The 18,928-nt window shown below is 31.0% G+C and overlaps 1 long non-coding RNA gene across 2 annotated transcripts in view; it reads right to left on the reverse strand.

The window, feature by feature from the left end:
- LOC115891626 overlaps positions 1 to 18,556 on the reverse strand; it is a 171,505-nt gene extending 152,949 nt beyond the window's left edge. Inside the window, exon 1 of one of the 2 annotated variants that reach the window (XR_004051888.1) lies at positions 18,239 to 18,556. This is a non-coding gene — a long non-coding RNA (uncharacterized LOC115891626). The remainder of the gene's footprint in view (positions 1 to 18,238) is intronic. The other variant, XR_004051887.1, reaches the window with a different exon arrangement.
- Between the last annotated feature and the right edge of the window lie 372 nt (positions 18,557 to 18,928).

Here is an 18,928-nt window from a genome sequence, read left to right on the forward strand (position 1 = left end):
GGAACACACAATAGATCTTTAAGGTCGCGGTGACTAACTCCCCTCCTAAACATTCTTCATTCTACATCATCACTTTCAGCTTATTCAACAATTTCCAATTATGGTGGATCGATGCTCCCTCACCGATTTAGGTACTCTCTTTGTAGTTGGGTCCATTGTTGTCAATTTTTGGCTAGCAAGCCCAAGTTATCCCTGCTAATTTCCTGATATCATGGTCCCATCTCAGGTTCGGTCTTCTTCTAGGTCCCTTAATTCTTCGCGGGTACCATGCTGTAATTTTTGTGGTCCATCTATTGTCCGTTCTTCTTGCCAAGTGTCCTACCCATTGTCATTTGAGGGATTTGACTCTGTGGATGACATCTACTACCTGGGTCTTTTGTCGTATCCACTCTATTTTTTTACGGTCTCTCTTGGTTATTCCCAGCATATTTCGTTCTATTGAGCGTTTTGCCACCTGCAGTGTCCAGGTTTGGCATGCATAGGCCATGACTGGTAGTACACATTGGTCGAATGCTTTCTTCTTTGGATAAAGTGGCATTCAAAATTTAAATATGATTTTTTTTAGTTTCCTCCTGAGACCTTGACATACTTCGACCTATTTGGTGAATATTGTAGAGGCTATTAAAGACTACAACATAGTAAAAATTAATTTAGTTTTGATCTGTTAGGAAAAAGCTAAGTATATCTCCAATAAAGCAAAAAAAAGTCGTATTGGAACATAATTTTTGAGTAATTTATTTAAAGAAAAATATCTTTTTTGTGCATATATTGCCATTAGAGGTGTTAATGACAATATATAGGCCGTCAATCAAGCTGAAAAGCCTGCAAAGTTAATGTTAAGAGCCTAGTAAAATCTTCGTGACTCAAACGCTACGGTTGATATTTGAAATTGTGAGACATTCACGTTATGGTTGGAGAGCGAGACCTTGACTTTAAAAACGGCTGTTCTGTTTACATAACGCCATTTAGACAAGAGTAATTTCGATTTCGCACGCTAAGTCGAACAGATACCAAAACAACAAAACAAAACCAATTTCCAGCAAATATCAGACCTACTTTTAAGTATATTTCGACCATTTAATAAATTAGTCTGTCAAATTTAGGTAAGTTTAAACACTGTTTATGATGGCTAGTTATTATCTGAGTATACAATGTATAGTCAAAATACACCATAGGCGTATTTTGATTGCGTTGATTTGTCAAAAAACGTGAAGATTTTAGGCATTTATCGAGTGGTTAATTTTAACCGTGAATAAGTTTTGAAGGAGTAGGTTTATCGAAAAATTGTAAGAGACCTTTTCTGTAGAGAGTTCAATTCTGTATAAGAAGATGTGATCGTCGTGGCGAGAGAACAATATCGAAAGAGAAAAAAATATTTGCAAAATGTGGCAAATTCCCGCGTAATTTAAATGGAAAATAAATCGTCTTTGTAAGCAAGGTTTATTGTGAATATTAAGGGTTTACAATGGTCTGTTATTATTTTTTAGACAATAAACTAAAAATTTAGAGAGCGTCTTGAGAGAAATGATAACCTTGATAAATAAAACGGATACCCTAGTAAACATACAAAAAATACTTTTAGGATATTCGCGACTAGAAAAAAAATCTGCATAAACAAAATAACAAGGTACACTATATTTTCGTATTCTGCGCTATTTAATTAGTTAATATCACTAGTTTCATCAAAATCGAGAATTTTCATAACGATATGTGTGGAAAAAAGTCGAAAAATTGCCAATTTTTGACCATTTTTTACTCGTTTTCAGGGTGCTCAAAAAAATAGTAAACATAGTGATGAAAATTTCAGAATTTGTAGGAAATTTTGTGTACTTTTAGAGCACGTAAACACATCTGGTCTTAAATGACTTTGTTTTATTATAAAATCGATTTTATCAACCCTTGTTATTGAACAACTTTGGTGGTTGGTTAAAAGTACGCCTATATATCCTGTACAGTACTGCTACAACCAATATAGATAATGTTTTCATATTTTACGCCTTTGAATTATTTAATGCCAGTAATTTCATCAAAATCGGCGATTTGACCAGAATCATGGAAAAAAGTCGAAATATTGCCAATTTTTGGCTATTTTTTACTCGTTTTCATGGTGTTTGGAAATGTAGTAAAATATATAGTTGTTTGGTTAAAATTAGTTAAGGACAGTAATTTCATCAAAACTTGCGATTTGACCAGAATCATAGAAAAAAGTCGAAATATTGCCAATTTTTGGCTATTTTTAATCGTTTTTAAAATGTTTGGAAATGTAGTAAACATAGTTGTTTAGTTAAAATTAGCTAAAGACAGTAATTTCATCAAAAACGGCGATTTGGCCAAAATCATGGAAAAAAGTCGAAATATTGTCAATTTTTGGCTGTTTTTTACTCGTTTTCAAGATATTTGGAAATATCTACATAGTTGTTTAGTTAAAATTTGTTAATGACAGTAATTTTATCAAAATCGGCGATTTGACCAGAATCATGGAAAAAAGTCGAAATATTGCCAATTTTTGGCTATTTTTTACTCGTTTTCAAAATGCTTGGAAATGTAGTAAACATAGTTGTTTAGTTAGAATTAGTTAATGCCAGTAATTTCATCAAAATCGGCGATTTGACCAGAATCATGGAAAAAAGTCGATTATTGCTAATTTTTGGCTATTTTTTACTCGTTTTCAAGATGTTTGGAAATGTAGTAAACATAGTTATTTAGTTAGAATTAGTGAATGACAGTAATTTCATCAAAATCGGCGATTTGACCAGAATCATGGAAAAAAGTCGAAATATTGCCAATTTTTGGCTATTTTTTACTCTTTTTCAAGATGTTTGGGAATATAGTAAACATACTGATAAAATTATGCAAATTTCAGAATTTGTAAGAAATTTTATGTACTTTTAGAGCACATCAAGATTTCTGGTCTTAAATGCCTTTATTTTATTATAAAATCGATTTTATCAACCCTTGTCATTGAACAATTTTGGTGGCTGGTTAAAAGTACAGGGTGTCCCACTGAGAATAGCTCTCGGCTGTATCTCGGAAAGTATTTAGCCGTAGGCCTTACGGAAAAAAATACTTATAACTAAAGAGGCTATGAGAAATTTCTGGAAATTATTTTCAAGTTTGTAAAACGGCCGCTAGAGGGCGCAACTGCTATGGAAAATAAGCAAATAGAATTTTTACAGAATTTTGCCTAGATAATGGGTACTATAAATAATAGCTTCATAATCTTCAGTAAATTTTGGATTTATTTTGTTAGAACCATTTTTCCCTATCTGCCAAAATAAAGTGGTGGGGGAAGGTTAGATCTATCTTTATTTAAATGTTAATAACTCCGGACTGGATGATCAGAATTCAATAAACGAGGGCTCGTTTAAAAGAGCATTTCTTACTCTATATTATACCATAAAAATAATAATAATAAGGTTTTGGACGTAGACGCTAGGGGGCGCTTTTTTACAACTTAACAAACATAGCGCGTCTTTTCAAAAGAATTAAATACGATAGTATATGTAATTTTAGCTGATAGTAAAAAGTAGTCTGCGAAAACCGCATCTTGATATCTTCTTTTAAACCGAAGATATTAGCAAAATTATAATAAATGCCCAAAAATAAACCTTAATAATTTAATTAATTACCTTATTTTTACAACACGGTATCAGTAGCCCTCTTGATTATGCCCATTCTAACAAAAAATAATTATTGAGATTAATTATATTAATTTATAACAGTAATTTCATCAAAATCGGTGACTTGACCCAAATCGACAATTTTCATGATAATTATATCATGAAAATCAAAAAAAATCAATTATATGTGTGGAAAAAAGTCCTAAAATTTCCATTTTTTTTGCCAATTATCAATTAATGACTAAATATGGAACAAAATAATTTGCCAACACTATAAACACACTAATTGAATCTGTGAATGTATTATCAGTCTGAGGACTAGAACAAGCGTGTGGCGCGAAACCCGACATGGACAACGGCAAACAAAACCACCTCACCTTGGATCTAGTTAGCGGGCAGTTTATTTATTTATTTATATTTTGCGTTTAGAACCTGTTGGTTCGGTTCGGCGGTACCCAGCGCGCTCAGCTGTTAATTAAACCTCCATAGACGACTGTGACATTGAATTAAACTTTGTACTAATACGTTGCTCATCATTATCGTTACTTTGAAGGATATGTATCGTAGGCATGGTAAAAGAATACAAGGTATGATCGATAGCGGCTCCAATTTCGTTCAGTTCGCGCATACCACCTGTGACGTCACTAGGAAAATAATGAATAAATAAAAAATAAAGAAAGTTGACAGGAGATCTGCAATTTTTGGGGTTATGGTTAAGAATTGTTTATTTTAAGACTTTTTAGTTCGTTTAATTTAATAATTACTAAAACCAGCAGTTCCAAAAATATATTTAAAAATAATAATTATCTATTAACATGGATTTGGACGATAGGTAAGAATACTGAATTTATTTCTATATTCGGTATAAAATTGTTTATTAGGTTTTTAGTTTGCGATGTTTATGGTAAATAATTTTCATTTTCATTGCCTCTGAATTCACATGAGGACAGAGTTGAGGATATCTATGGAAAAGTAACCACAAGAGGAATTGTTACATCATTTAAAAAATATTGGGAAGTTTATTGTTTCCCATCGAAAATAGAAAATGCCAATGCAGATGAATGTATTGTAATTGTGATAGAAGTAATTCCAAGGGTGAAGTTTATTATAATTAGTGGAAGTAATTCCAAGGGTGAAGTTTATTATAATTAGTGACCTGTGCTTTTCTTTTTATATGTAGATGTTTCTGGTTTTGAGAATAAATCCGTTGAACGACACCCAAAATTTAGAGGAAGTATTTGCATACCCAGAATATGCCCATCAAAGATTATATAGCTCAAATTTCCTTTAATGGTAGGCAATTATTCAATGCAAATTAACTTTTTAAGTGACTGAAATATTAAATAGTTTACAATATGGTATATCATTAAAAATATATTACTTTTAGGTACAATTAGGGCCTGATACATTTCAAAAAGTAGAATATTATTTTATATTAAATGAGGTATTGTACCAACAGTCAATTTATATTAATACCGGAGATGAAAAAATAACAGAATAAATAGTTCTTTTTTTATACTACAAAAATAAACTATAGAATACAACAGTATTTAAAAAAATAAATAAAAAGTTATGTCCCGGCCGAGATTCGAACTCCGGTCTCTCGCTTCCTAGCCCGACTCCTTACGCACTGCTCCACAGTAACTTGCTTAGCGATAATTCAATGACGGTATATAAACAAAAAAAAACAGGTTTATAACAATATCTTGACGATTTGAACTGGCGCGCGGAGCGTGCTGACCAATAGCGCCTGTTATCACCTGTGACGTAGCGACCAACCTGCGCAATATCATACCTTGTATTCTTTGTACCATGTATCGTAGGTATATTTTAACATGTTCGGAGGTGGTTACTAAGTAGGTAGAGAAATAAGAAAACTTAGAGAAGAGCAATCAATTTGAAAGTTAACAGTTCAAAAACATTCAAACAAGAGTAGACTTCTACAGTTCATACCTTGTTCATACCAAATAGCCTTTTAGTCACGTGATTAAGAGTGCTTTTATACAGCGGTGAGTTTTCTACGATGTTCTCTATGGGTTTCTTCATCTCGGAAACTACTGGAGATAGAGAGTCGGTTAAATGGGGAAAGAATTGCAGTTTTGTGGGATAATAAATATGCGTCTTCCAGATTTTTGAAAAAGTTCATGGCTTTCTAGATATTTCGAAAAAAAACAAATTTTGGCTATTTTAAACGTCGTCCCAAATTCCATTATAATCTATTTTAGACAAAAAGTTTTCAGATAAAAGTTGTAGATAATCACATCTTTAATGAGATTGTGTTCTACTTTTTTTTTCTAAAGTCTATCATTTTTGACATATGACACAAACTTATGTTTTTTTTTAAATGGATACCATAGTTGGCCATGACTTCATAAAAAGCGCCATTTTTTAAAATTTTCAGTAATATACAGGGTGTTTCAAAACAAATGCGAAAAACTTCAGGGGGTGATTCCTTGTTCAAAATAAAGGGTAGTTTGCGTTACCATTAGGGAGATATTGCGGTACAAAGATGGCGGAAAAATAATGTTTTTATTTTTTATCTTAAACTTACGAAAATAGATAGACTAATAAAATTTTATGGAAACATTACTGTTATGAAAACACACTTTCTGAAAATTCTTTTTCACTTTTTTAAAATGAGTGGAAGGGGTTGAAATAAACTACCCCTATCATTCTTGTTAACGAAATTTAAAGAAGAAAAATCTTATCAAACACATGCAAAAAAATTAATTTGGATAGTTTAGTTTGTTTAGAAACTTTTTTATCTCTCGTATTTTTTTGATAAAACTCACCGATTTGAAATTAAAAAATAAAATGTAAAGCATTACATGTCAGGACAAAAAACATTTTCTGATAAAGAACCTAGTGGGCTGCTGTAATTTATTTAGGAAAAAATCTAGTCGGCCGCTGTTACTTCTTAGGATGTTCCTAATATTATTTTATTTGACATTACTCTACTGCAATACGTTATTATCTAGATGATTATTATTATCGTTATTATCCCTAGATTCTTAATCTAAAAATGTTTTTTGTCCTGACATGTAATGCCTTACATTTTATTTTTTAATTTCCAAGCGGTGAATTTTATCAAAAAAACACGAGAGGTAAAAAAGTTTCTAAACAAACTAAACTATCCAAATTAAAGCATTTGCATGTGTTTGATAAGATTTTTCTTTAAATTTCGTTAACAAGAATGATAGGGGTAGTTTATTTCAACCCCTTCCACTCATTTTAAAAAAGTAAAAAAATTACCTGAAAGTGTGTTTTTATAACAGTAATGCTTCCATAAAATTTCATTAGTCTATCTCTTTTCGTTTTCAATATAAAAAATTATTTTTCCGCCATCTTTGTACCGCGATATCTCCCTAATGGTTGACTTTTGACCCAACGTTTATAAAGCAAACTACCCATTATTTTGAACAAGGAATCACCCCGTAAAGTTTTTCGCATTTGTTTTAAAACACCCTGTATATAAACTAGAATATGTTTTTTTTTTCGAAAAAATACTGAGTTATAGGCAATTCTTATCAATATAATATATAATAATAATAAAATAACCACAAATTGTAGGTAAATACGAATTTTTCAAATGAAGAAAAGCGTGTAGAATTAGTAGTTTTACAACTTTTCTTGACCATACATCGCGCATCAATAGAGTGGTTCCAACATGAGTTTCATTATAATACTCCCCCCCATAATGAAAAAAAAATGTTAAATTATATATTATATATATTGTTATAAACAATTATTTATATCATAGTTATTTAAACTGAAGGATAGGAAGAGGTGGACCAACTTCATAGGCCGCCTCGATAACCTGACCTATCTATTTTAGATTTTTTTATGCGGTATATTTTTTGAATATTTTCTAAAATAACTTTCATAATATAATATAAATCATAAATTATAATATTTAAATAAATAACATAATAATTAATATTTTAATTTAACTAAGTGAAATTAGTCAAGAAAGATAAGAATTGGCTATAACATAGGGATAGACATTTTTTAGAATATAGTAGTAGTCTATTTATTTAGATTAGTTTTGTTTTTCAAATAAATAAAGAAGAACTTCTTTTACAAATAATAAATCGATCAAAAGTATTCCGAAAGTGACATTACAATCATATGTTTTTGATCGAAATATTCATGAATTCGTTATTATCGATTGTATGTTAAATTGGCGTCGATATTTTTATTGCCTTACTTTTTTTGGCTGAACGGAACTGAGGCTATGAAAAAAATCGAGCGAATATGGTACCCGCTACTGCATAACTAACCTAATTTAGATGGGTACGCCTCAGCGGTATAATGGCTGTTGAAATTTGCATTTTGACGTTTACATTAGCAATAATAAAAGTTTATGCGTGTATTATGTTAATGTTTATGTGCGGAATATAAATATTATTAAAAGGGAACACTAGTTTTCTGTTTTGCAACCGATGCGATGCGTTTGATATGTGTGTTATAAAACTTTTCTGTATACAGGGTGGCGCTTCTCATACGCCGCGGAAACTCCAAGGAGAACGGTAGTTTATATCGAAATTAAATGTTGGCAGCGTATGTAGGGTAACTGAAAGCATTTTATAAAAATATATAGAATTATACAGGGTGTCTCTAAAAAAAGTTACACATCAAAGTTGTGTTTTTTCTAAAGGAACGCCCTATATATTAATTGATTTTCGGATTCTACGAAAAAAATAAATGTGAGTTTTATTTAAGAAGCATATACCTAAAATCTAAGGATTTTGATATATTTCACATTTTGTGAAAATGAAGGGGTAAATTTTAAATTTCGATATTAGCTACCTAAATTTTAGTTGACCTTGTATAACCTGACATTTAATTACAGCAACCATTGCATGTTAAACCAAATTAAAATTTGACCCGAAAAGTTATACAGGGTGAGACAAAATTAATATGGAACATTAGTCGCTTTTAAAAGCAAGTTACTCCTTTATTTTAAATGAAACACCCGGTATATTTTTTCAGTGTTCAATGGGGAATTTATATATCTTCAAAATATTATTAAGGTTGCCTACCCCTCAGACAAAGATTTTCCTAGATATTTTAATTTTTATGATTTTGCGTCAGTAGATCTTAATTATTTGAAAAAATCTCGGGGGTGGCTGATACACGTTTAAAACATATTGTAATTATTACAGAATTAAAACTAGATATAAACCTATAATTATGTGACAAAAATTAACTAGATGAAATCAAATGGTCAAAATGCATTCACCAACTAATAGAATCATATCAATTCTCTCTGATGTAGGATAAGTTTGCATTTTCAATTAGGTAAACACCTTTGGTGTACTTAAATAATTATTAAATTATAATTTGTCGAATATGAAATTATGAAACCTACCAAAGCTTAAATTTGAGATATTTTAAACAGGGTCAATTGTTAGGAAATTATTGTTATAGAAAAAGTGATAAAACAAATCGTAAAGAACTAATTTATATTTTAGCAATCGGTCGTTACATAAAAGCGGACAAGCATTAACACTTACGGTAATTGATCTTGACCAATAATGCTGTCCTTTGTTAATTGCTCTGACATTGTTCGAAAAAATGTCGTAAAGCAGATGTATTGCGCCATTTTTAATTCATTATCCATGTCCATGGTGAGTTAGAATAATAAATAAAAAAAATCTTTGAACGAAAAACAAATCCATACATGCAAATGAAATTACAGGAAAAAAATATATATTATGAACTTTTGGGAAACCTTTCACAAAAATAATAAGAATAGGCAAACATTACTGTTACAGCTTGACAAATCGGATCAGAAGATTGCCCTCAATAAATCTGGGAAGGTCACAGTGAAACAAACCGATAGCCAACTCAAAAAATTTAATCAAATCTAATGATTTGACGAACCTTTCATTTCCATTTCCGTTTAAAGAAAAATCCAGACTGTGCTCCACTTAGATGACAAGCTGGTACCAAATAAGCTGTGGTATTATTGTCAATCGTCTGAATTCTATTGCCAATTTCTTAATAAATAAATAAGCCTGACGATGGGTTATATAAGAATAATTAAAGAATGAAGAAAAGTCGGTGACATCGCAATACAAATTACTTGACGAAATTTACCACAAGGATATCGGTAAAACCGACAAAAATCAAATTTAAATCTTCCATTTTCTTTTTATATTCGAATAAATTCTGGTCTATACTAAAGTTACGTCACAGAAATTACGCTTAATTCAAACCAGTATTTCAATTTTTCATAATTTACTTCATAAGTCAATATTAAAAGAACAAAAAATAATTTTGCGTAATATCTCCTGTTTTCCCTGGTTTATCCCCTTAGATGAAAAAAGAAGACTCAAATACTACCTATGTATACAGGGTGGCAATTTGAAAACGAACAGTATTTAATATTACCTCTACCGATGATAGTATGAAAATTTGGCGAAATACGTCAATTTACATATCAAGGGAGGCAATTTTTGAGGCATTTGTTGTCGTGTTACTTTCAAACCTTTGACCCCCAGGGCACCTGCCCCTATTTATTTTACCATTTTTGTGTTCCTTATAAAATTCTCAAAAAAATAATGCAGTTTATGTAGAATTCTATAAGACACACAAAAATGGTAAAAGAAATAGGGGTTGCTATTTAAAATTTTAGGGGTAGGTGCCCTGGTGGCCAAGGGGTTGAAAGTAACACGACAACAAATGCGTCAAAAATTGTCCCCCTTGATATGTAAATTGACGTGTTTCGCCAAATTTTCATACTATCATCGGTAGAGGCAATATTAAATACTGTTCATTTTCAAATTGTCACCCTGTATATCTTTTATAAAGAAAGAAATCCCAATACTATTTTTATATTTCTCACTAGTTTTGATGTACCAAACAAATATTTGTTTGTGTCAAAACTTGGAGAATATTTTTTTTAGTTATGCAAGCCATCCTGTATGTTTAAGCCTATTTTAAACAGCTTTAAACCACTTAATGGTTTTTCTCGTAAATGTTTATATACAAAACTATTTCTGTTTTGACATTGACTGGGAAAAACCTTGACAATTATTACATAAGATACGTGTAAACATCATTTTGTTTAAATACAGTGCGTTTTTAAAACAATAGCATAGAATTCTAATTTACAACCCATTTTTTACACAATATATAAATAAATGAATAGTTTTTCACCGTAGTAGATTACAAAAAGCATGGAAATTCTCGAAAATCAATACCATACGATCGAAAAAAAAAACGGCGTCAGAGACGGCTAGGGCGATACAAGCGATGATAATTTTGGCGAGGTCGAGCCCTAGACAGCATTAGAATTTTTTGTTGAAACCTAACCAAACCAAACCATTCTCGGTTCATTAAAAATTGTATTTTAAATTACAATCTAGAGTGCCACGGCTATGTTAAAAACAAAAACACTAATCAAGAAGCCTTGGAAAAATAGATTGGATCGTCTGATGTTTTTAGTGTCTTGTCCTGACCAGTTAGAAATTGCTCAAATCATATTTTAAAAATATCATACATCGTTCCATTTGAAAAAATTGAGATATAATTAAATTATATCTCAATTTTTTCAAATGGAACGAGGGTGGCTCATTAGTATATGTATTTGGAAAAAGCATTTTTTACGAATAATTTGATACCACACGCTTGGTAGTTCGAGTCAAATTTTCGTTACGAACCGCAAGTTATAATTTCAAATAAACCATATGCGAAAATGTCAACAGTTGACATGTGATATGTGTTATTTTCAGAGTGTTATTTTCTATCGAATAAAGCAAAAAAATACCGAGGCTGCCATTTAAAAATCAAAAGTTGTAGTAATTTCCGGTGAAACAGGAAGTGACCGAAAACAATTGAATACGTCAACCAATCCTAATTTATATCATATGCTAACATACCAAATCTCGTTTTCTTAAATGAAAAAAGAAAAAAGTTATAGATATGAGCCACTTTTGAGACGCACCCGGTATATATGTAAATAAATCTATTAAATGAATTCAATGCCCAGGAAACCTGATCGAATAGGTTGTGGAATACGTACATAAAAAATGAAGAGCAAGCGTTGTCGTTGACATTTTATTTTTTTTTTTCTTATCTCGTTTTTTGACATATATGACGACTTATTTATACTTCAGCGTTCTTTGACCAATTAATCTGCAAGAAAGCTAGCGCAGAACGGAGTGAGCGATGGAAAAAAAACAAGAAAAAGCCGGAATCCGAGCCCAACTTATTCAAATCAGCCTCAACACGCCCAAGAAAAAGAAGTAAGTGTTGCTAACCTTCGAACGGCAAAGAAATTCTATTCCTCCGTGTTGGTCTCAACTTAAAGGCAGGTGAACGACGTTTGTTAATTTATATAGATTAGACGCAATACTGGCCAGAAATATACGAGAAAATTTAATAAAACTATCAAATTTCCCAGCTTAAATTTAAGGGAAAACGTTCATGATTAATATATAAGTAGATAATATAGTTAATATAATACATAGTTATAAACTGACCTTAAATTACAGTTCACCTAAAAATTGGGATAGGTTTGTGCAAATCGCACCCTTCTATATTCATTAATAACGGAGATACCGTACGGATTTCAACCAAAATGGGACACCCTGTACAGGGTGGGTCAAATTCGACGCTTTTAAATGGAAACACCCTTTTCTATAGGAGATAGACAAAAACTAATATCGGTGTCTGGACCTCAATTTTTGTCAAAAACATGATGGTGAAAATTGCATATCGATATCTGTTACCGTTTCGGAGTTACGGGGTGTTTTTCTAAAACATGCATTTTTAACAAATCGCTGTAACTTTTTTGCTATGGAAAATTTTGTATTTCTATGAAAACATTTCCAAATCACCTTTTTACGTGGAATTTAATGGTTTAAGTATAATTTTTTTAAAATTAATAATTTAAGAATTATCAACAGAAAATTTGATTTTTTATATGGGACGCCCTGTATATTTTTAATTTATTGAAAAGAATTTAAAATTACCTTTCCAAAAATATAACACACTTGATATTTTGCTCGATTCCTCTTCGAGATATAGAGTATATAAAAATTCGCCCGCTTTAAATAAGTATTAGGCTTTGAACGGCTACGGCTGTAATGCAAAAAAAATTCTATCTGTGAGCATCAATTAAAACGAAAATAATATTTGCTATGAGAGATGCAGAATTTTATAACCATTTAAAATATATTTAACCAACATCAACACTTTTAAACTATATGTATATAATAACAATAAAAATAAATAGCAAACCAAGACATGAGATTTTGCTACAGGTGTTCGACATATGGACCGTCTTCTATTATGGACAGACGGGGCAGTTTTTGAACATTTCTCGCGGAATTATTAACTCAGTGGGGGTGAAAGATACCCTCTCATAACTGCTAAGTATTTCTAATTCTTGTCTAGATTATACCGAAGAATAAGGAACCTTTATTCTTCCGCAAATATATCCATAGGATTAGATCCATGGGCGCTAAGTCAGGCGGCCTCGACGGCCAACGGCTGGGATCTTGGTTAGCTATTCAATTATTCTTGAAATTGGCTGCAAAAATTTGCCGATAACTTCAGCGTTCAGAGGCGGTGCGTCGTCTTGCTGGAAAAATATGTTTTCGAGTTCCATTAAGGGGTCCAAAGCCTACTAGTTAAAAGTGGCGAACTTTTAAAAATTCTGTATTTCGAAGGGAATTATAACAAAATATCAAGTGTGCTATATTTTTGGAAAGGTAACTTTAAATTATTTTCAGTTAATTAAAAATATAGAGGGTGTCCCAGATAAAAAATCAATTTTTCTGTTGATAACTCTTAAATTATTAATTTAAAAAAAAATATACTTAAACCATTAAATTCTACGTAAAAAAGTGCTTTGGAAATGTTTTCATAGAAAAACAAAATTTTCCGTAGCAAAAAAGTCACAGCGATTTGTTAAAAGTGCACATTTTTGAAAAACACCCCGTAACTCCGAAACGGTAACAGATATTGATGTGCGGTTTTCACCATCATGTTTTTGATGAAAATTGAACTCCAGACACCGATATCAGTTTTTGTCTATCTCCTATAGAAAAGGGCGTTTCCATTTAAAAGCGTCGAATTTGACCCACCCTGTACAATCCGGCCCTAGTGTATACCTCTCTAGCCAAAAATGAACAAAATAAAATGGTGTAAAATAAGTGATGTAAAAAACTTAACACCTAAAAATTACTTAAGGTTAAGGTTAAGACCTATTTCAGACCCTAATTATACAAAAATAAACCGAAACTCCAAATGTAAATAAACCCAAAAGGGTCTATGTGATGTTTGTATTGATAAAGCTATGGTTACCAGTTTCCAGGCTACTCAAATTTACCCTTCGATCCATAATAATTTGTTTGTATGCCAGAAAATTATCACCTTTACAAGATTTTTTGTTTACAGTATATCCTCGGAATGGTATTACAAGAGAAAAACTTGTTTATTATTAACATTTTTGAGAAAACTTTTTGTATACACAGCTTGTTCAAGCTTTTCAAAAAAATATGAAAATATGGCTAATTATTTTTAAATTCTAAAAATCAAAAGAATAAAAAATTCAACCATGTTTTACTAATTTTTTATTTATTTTTTTTCTGAAACGGTAAGAAAATTTAAAAAAGTATAAAAGGAATTCAACGGTCTCTCAGAGGAAATTTCTATCACTAAAGGGCTCCGACAGGGTTGCTGTATATCCCCAACACTATTTAAAATTTATATTGCCAAGGCCTTACATCTCTGGAAAAGAAAATGTAACGGAATGGGTATAGAACTAAATGACATATGCCTATACACCTTGCAATTTGCAGACGACCAGGCCATAATTGCAAACGACAAAGATGACATGGAATATATGGTGCAGAAAATAATTGAAGAATACGCTAAATGGGGTCTCACAGTAAATACAGAAAAAACAAAACACCTTCCAATTGGATCCAATACAGAAAATCTTATTTTGGACAATAATACGGAAATTAGGGCATGTGAAGATTACAGGTACCTGGGATCGATATTTACAGGAGATGGAACGGACGATAGAGAAATAAACAACAGAGTAATAGAGGCACGAAGAGTTATCAGATGCATAAATGGCATTCTATGGAGTACTGAAATTACAAAAAACAGGAAATATAATATATACGAGACACTAGTTAATAGCATATTACTCTATGGATGTGAAACATGGCGACTCACTGAAAGGAATAAAAAGAAATTAGAGACAACAGAAATGGACGCGATTAGAAGAGCAATGAGAATTTCACGGAGGGATAAGATCAGAAATGAAGACATTAGACAACAGATGGGAATAGAGGGAACAATAGTAAATGATATAGAACAAAAACAATTAATATGGACGGCCATGTTCAGAGAATGCACAATGAAAGAATTCCAAAACAAGTCATTCATTGGATACCACCTGGTAAACGAAAGAGAGGACGTCCCAAGAAAACATGGATGGAAGGAATAAGGTCGATGAGCGAGAAAAATCTGACCGAAGATCAATGGGAAAATCGCACAGGGTGGAAGTTAGGCATCGGACAACGTCGTAGGACTTCTGACCCGAATTTATATATATATATATATATATATATATATATATATATATTATCAAGCTTAATATTTACTTTCTTTATTAATTTTAAAATTAATAGAATTATCTGCCGTTAGTCATTAATAAATATAACAAATCATTAAGTTATCAGAATTTAATTCATTGTAAGAAAGTCCAAGATTTCAAAATTTTGTTCAAACAATAAAATTAAATACTTTCGTATCTTTCTTTTATTAGTTAGCGTTGAATACGTTAAATAGTTTGTATATTTTTTGATTAGTTTGAAATAAATAAAACACACACTTGAAAATAATAAAAATGAAAATATTTTCAAAAATCACATCAAAAAGTGCTTTAGATAAAAATTTACATTTTTATGGTTTGGAAAACTAGTGTCCATAAAAATATACCTCTATATTTCATTAGAATTTAAAAGAAATATAAAAAAAAAGAAAATCTGATATTTTTAAGCATAATTAAATTTTCTATAAAATAAAAATGGAATAAGCAATTTACTTCAATGAATTTGTTATTCAACATTAATATTAATATTTAGGCAATATTGCTACGAAACATTTGTTGCATTTATTGCAAGATAGTTTTTATTAATGTAGATATTATAATGCTAGAGCGCTTTTAAAGCACAGGTAGTCTCTGTTCCAGTTCAGAATAATAAACAATTTTATTTCATATTAAATAACAAAATCTGTCTGAAATCACATGACTTTATTTCGAAGTATGTTTAAATAGCATAATAGATCCTATGCGCATCTAGGTCAGCTACATTAATTTTTTATAAATAAATAAATAAACAAAGTGGATTAAAAATGTTTTGGTATCATATCAGTCAACTGAATAAAAACAAATATATTACATATTATTTTATAAAAAACTAACGTGTACCAGCGACTTCGTTCGCGTCGAATTAATCATTTGTAAGGGTGATAATAAAGCAAAGCAAGAATTTCCATTAACATCATACAAACGATAAAATTTTCTCACATTTATGTCAGCATAAGAAAAACAATATGGCGATATTATTATATAACTTGGTAATATTTGAGGGGCAGTATCATCTCGTTGAAATTTGACTTTCGAAAAATCCCTTTGCCAAAAATAAGCTTTTTACGTCAAGCAGTTTAAGCAGAATCGTGGTTAAGAAATTACCCAACTTTTTGGAACACCCTGTATGATTTTTTAAAAAATTTCAAAATATGTAAAAAACCAAATAAATTATGCTTGCCCAAGCGTTTTCCCGAAAGACTAACCGTTTTTTAAATAACAAATATTGTAATATTTGAGGGGCTTTTTCACCCTCTTGGAATTTGAGATTCGAGAAACCCCTCCTTATCGAACCTCTACACGCCACAGTCAATCCGTTTACCAAAAATCAGCTTTAAACGTTAAGGAGTTTAAGCAGAATCGTGATTACTCAGTGGTAATATTTTATGAAACACCCTGTATACATTTACAAAAAATCTTAAAATATGTAAAACAACAAAATAAAATATACGTGTTTAAGAGTTTTTCCGAAAAACTCACCGGTTTTTAAATAAAATCTATTTTAATATTTGAGGGTTAGTTTCACCCCCCTAGAATTCGACTTTCGAAAAATCCCTTCTTATCGAACCTCTACACCCTAAACTCAATCTGTTTTCCAAAAATCAGCTTTTTACGTCAAGCGCTTTAAGCAGGATCGTGGTTAATCAATGACCAGATTTTTCGAAACACCCTGTATACATTTTTAAAAAATCTTAAAATATGTAAAAAAACAAAATAAAATATACGTGTTTAAGCGTTTTTTCGGAAACTTGACCGTTTTTTAAATAAAAAAATATTGTAATATTTGAGGGGTGGTTTCACCCTCTTGGAACTGGAATTTCGAAAAATCCCTTCTTATCGAACCTATACACCCTAGAATCAACCTGTATGCCAAAATTGAGCTTTTTACGTTGAGTGGTTTGAGCAGGATCGTGATTAATCAGTATGTCAGTCACTTAAGGATTTTATACAGGGTGTCCCAGAAATAAGTACAAATATTTTAAGGGGTGGTAGATCTCGATAAAAGAAACATATTTTCTCTTTATCGTTTTTCAAATAAGTCCAAAATAACGGAGTTATTTTACTTTGAAAATTTCCAAAAAAAATATTTTTTGCTAAAATTTTGAGAACCCCTGGATCTTTTCTGGATTTTCTTTCTTGTAAATTTAATATAATACCCATGTTGCCATATTATCAAGAAATTATGTTTTTTTAACTAAAAACTAAAAAAAATTCCAAAAGATTTTTCAAAAAATTTCGAATTTTCAAAATTTTTTTTTCGCGAAAAAAAACTCATAAGCGCGTTTCTGGGGTTGAACTATACTACCAGTTAAAATATTTGTAATTATTTCTGGGACACCCTGTATATTAGTATAGATAAATAAACAAAGCGAATTAAAAATGTTTTTGTATCATATCAGTCAACTGAATAAAAAACAAGTATATTACATATTATTTTATAATAAAATAAAATTACTCCGCTCTAAAAAAATATAAATATAAGTAACAGCCTTATAAAACAAGGGTAATGGTAATTTTTTCAACAATTTGCGCTTAAATCCATAAAATTAAATAAAAAATACCGTTTTTTTTTATAAAATCAAACCAATCTTGGATATAAAACATATTAAAATATCTCGAGCATTGAAGATTGACATTTCTAAACCGGAATTAAAAAAAAATATATATAAAACAAATGTTTATAATAAATACTAAATAAAAATGTTGTATAAGACACTTGGTTTGGACCTGAACGATGGAAAAATTTGACACATTTAAAAATCTTTGATTCACATCTGGCAGTTAAATAAAAAAAATATATTCGGATTTTTTAATAAAATAGTCTGGTGCCCAAAAGAATCAAAAGGACTTATATCGCAATCAAAAGGACAATATTCAAAATTTTTCAACAAAATGTAATAAAAATAATTTATTATTTAAAAAAACCTGCTTTACTCAAAAATTCCGTTTAATATAATTAAAAATATTGTATTTCAAAAATAAAAACAAACAAACCCACCTTCCAATCGAAAAATCCAACAACTCCTTCCAAAAAACCAGCGGTAAACAAAAAAAACCTCCTCAAATAACGAGAAAAAAAAACGCACAATTATCCGACAATGTTATTGTTTTTTTTCGAGACCGATCCAACAACGGCCAAAACAGCGAGTGAAACGCGGTTGTTCGTCGGCACGAGCGTCGCGACGTCGGCAGTCGGGGGCGTCTAGAGCGTCTATCTCTTCGGAGAGACGCGTGCAAGACTGACAGACGACACACAGTGCGATTCGCGAGTCGCGGGCGGCGCGGCGTCGGCCACAGGAGCGATCGGACGCATTCGCGACGGATCGCCCGACCTGCCGAACTGCCCTACAGGCGAAAATTACCTTGAAGACGATCAGGGTGGCCTAGGAATTGGATTAGTCCTGAAAACATCGATATTTAGACTATAAAAGATGATAATATTACCAGATATTACAGTATCACTCGTCTTTAACAACCAATTTCAAGCTTCTGATTTGATTGATTGGCATAAATTGACTTCTTACTACTATTTCCATGAGAGACTCACATTATCTAAACCTCCTTGCTTCCTTGCAAGTAAAAAAAGGAAAATAAAAGAGGCTTTTTTAATACAATCTAATAAAAATAAATGTATTTCTCATGCATCTGTAGATGTTAGTAATGTATAGCAATCGCTTCTTTGATTTTA

The sequence above is a fragment of the Sitophilus oryzae genome, unplaced genomic scaffold (assembly GCF_002938485.1).
Source record: "Sitophilus oryzae breed Bouriz unplaced genomic scaffold, Soryzae_2.0 scaffold_1189_pilon_pilon, whole genome shotgun sequence".
Lineage (NCBI taxonomy): Eukaryota > Metazoa > Arthropoda > Insecta > Coleoptera > Curculionidae > Sitophilus > Sitophilus oryzae.